Genomic DNA, 2,993 nt, shown 5'->3' with positions numbered 1-2,993 from the left:
ATATATATGCTGATTTTGAGAGGGAGAGAAAGAGAAACATTAATAAGAGAGAAACATTAATCGGCTACCTCCTGCACACACCCTATAAGAGATAAAGCTCACAACCCAGACATGTGCCCTGAATCAAACCAGCAACCTCTCAGTGCATGGGATGACACTCAACCAATAGAGCCATGCTGTCCAGGGCCAGAGATAATCTTAAGGCCAGCAATAGAGAGACAGTCAGTTACCTACAAGTGAGGTCCCATGAGGTTATGAGTTGATTTCTCAACAAAAACATTACAGGCTAGAAAGGAATGGCATGAAGAATTAAAAGTAATGAAAAGCAAGGATCTGAAACCAAGACTACACTATCCATCAATACTATTATTCAAAACTGGAGGTGAAATAAAGAGAGGTTACCATATCCCCCCTCTCCAAAGAAAAGGCTGAAGGAGTTTTACACCACCAACCCAGCATTGCAAGAAATGATAAGGGACTATTGTAAGAAGAAGAAATATATATAGAGAGTGTAACATATGAATAAAAAATGAAAATGGCTATAAATAAGTACCTATCAATAATAACGTTAAATGTACATGAATTAAATGCTCCAACCAAAATATATAGGGTCATACACCATGACAAAGTGGGATTTATTCCATGGATGCACGGCTGGTACAATATTCTCAAATCAATAAGTATGTTATATTGCAGAAACAAAATGAAAGATAAAAATCACATGGTCATATCAGTAGACACAGAAAAGGCATTTATCAAAATCCAACACCAATTTTTCATAAAATCTCTCAGCAAACTTGGAATAGAGGGAACACACCTCAACATAATAAATGCCATATATGACAAGCCTACATCCAACATTATTTTTAACGGGCAAAACTAAAAGTAATTTTCTTAAAAACAGGAACAAGCTGTGGTTGTCCACTTTCACCACTCATTCAACATAGTACTAGAAGTCCTAGCCACAGTGATAAGACAAGCAGACAAAATAAAAGATATCTAAATTAGAAAGGAGGAAGTTAAACTCTCATTATTCCCAGATGACATGATATTGTACATAAAAAACCCTAAAGCAGTGGTTCTCAACCTGCCTAATGCTGCGACCTTTAATACAGTTCCTCATGTTGTGGTGACCCCAACCATAAAATTATTTTCGTTGCTACTTCATAACTGTAATTTTGCTACTGTCATGAATCATAATGTAAATATCTGATATGCAGGATGTCTTAAGGCAACCCCTGTGAATGGGGCATTCGACCCCCCAAAGGGGTCTCAACTCACAGGTTGAGAACCGCTGCCCTAAAGACTCCATCCAAAAACTACCAGGTTTAATAAATGAATTTGGCAAAGTAGCAGGGTACAAAATTAATATAAAAAAATTGATTGCATTTTAATACTCCAATAGTAAACTCTTAGAAAGAGAAACTAAAACACACATACACAAAACACACAAACAAAAATCCCATTTACCATTACAATGAAAAAAATAAGATACCTTAGAATAAACTTAACCAAAGAGGAAAAACAAAAACAAAAACAAAAACCTGTATTCATATAACAATATAACATTGAGGAAAGAAATAGAGAAAGATAGGCTTCCCTTCGCCTCTTCCGAACACGTTTCGGTCTGCTGCTGCTGGATTTTTATGTCCGTCATCCCACCAAGCAGCGTGACCCTCCGAAGAAGAAGCCGGAGAAGAAGACAGAAAAGCGGTTTTTTGACGCGTGTCCTTCGGGAAGGACCTGCAGGCGGCTGGGTCCAAGGCGGCCGTGGCGCCCATCGAGCAGGTGAAGCTTCTGCTGCAGGTGCAGGCGTCGTCCAAGCAGATCTCCCCCGAGATGCAGTACAAGGGCATAGTGGACTGCTGCTGCGCATTCCCCGCGAGCAGGGTTTCCTCAGTTATTGGGTAGCAATCCTGCAAATGTCATTAGGTATTTTCCAACACAAGCTCTAAATTTTGCTTTTAAGGACAAATACAAATAACTTTTCATGTCCGGAGTTAATACAGAAAAACAGTTCTGGAGATGGTTTTTGGCAAACCTGGCTTCCGGCCGAGCAGCTGGGGCAACATCCTTATATGTAGTATATCCACTAGATTTTGCTCAAACCCGAATAGGTGTTGATGTTGGAAAAGGTGCTGCAGAGCGACAATTCAAGGGTTTAGGTGACTGTATTATGAAAACAGCAAAATCAGATGGAATTATTGGTTTATACCAAGGGTTTGGTGTTTCAGTACAGGGCATCATTGTGTACGGAGCCTCTTATTTTGGAGTTTATGACACAGTTAAGGTAATTTGGGGTTTTAGTATATATTAAATGGTTCAATGCTCTCCATGTCCATCCATGCTGTTGCTAACGGTAAGATTTCTCTCTTCTTTACAGCAGCGAGTATTCCATCTTGGAGTTTATGACACAGTTAAGGTAATTTGGGGTTTTAGTATATATTAAATGGTTCGTTTCCTTTTTAAAATTCTTTGTTGTTTAGAGTATTGCATATAGTATTACATATGTCTCGTTGTACCAGAGTTTTTCAATCTGCTCATCTGCTGGTGGGCACCTTAGCTGTTTCAGATCTCAGCTATTGTGAATTGTGCTGCTATGAACATAGGGGTGCATATGTCCTTTCTGATTGGTGTTTCTGATTTCGTGGGATATATTTCTAGAGGTGGGATTACTGGATCAAGGGAGAGTTCTATTTTTAATTGTTTTACTATTTTAATTAGTAACATGTTCAGTAGATATGTTTACTTATAATTATATAAATCAAAGTAAATGATGGAATAAGAGACATTAAAAAAAGAAATAGAGAAAGATAAAAACAAGTAGAAGCACTATGTTCATGGACTGGAAGAATTAACATCATTAAAATGTCCATAGTAGCCAAAGCAATCTGTAAACTCAGTGCTAATCCCTATTAAAGTACCATCAGCATAGTTCACAGATCTGGAACAAATATTCCAAAAGTGTATATGGAACAACAACAAAAAAACCA

At 37.9% G+C, this 2,993-nt stretch overlaps 1 pseudogene; it reads left to right on the top strand.

Moving 5' to 3' along the window:
- LOC102763277 overlaps positions 1 to 2,993 on the top strand; it is a 137,760-nt pseudogene that overhangs the window by 75,089 nt on the left and 59,678 nt on the right.

This window comes from Myotis davidii, unplaced genomic scaffold, assembly GCF_000327345.1.
Source record: "Myotis davidii unplaced genomic scaffold, ASM32734v1 scaffold1154, whole genome shotgun sequence".
Classification (NCBI taxonomy): Eukaryota; Metazoa; Chordata; class Mammalia; order Chiroptera; family Vespertilionidae; genus Myotis; species Myotis davidii.
Note: the sequence above shows the minus strand (reverse complement) of the source record. Positions and strands in the feature narration are given on the sequence as shown.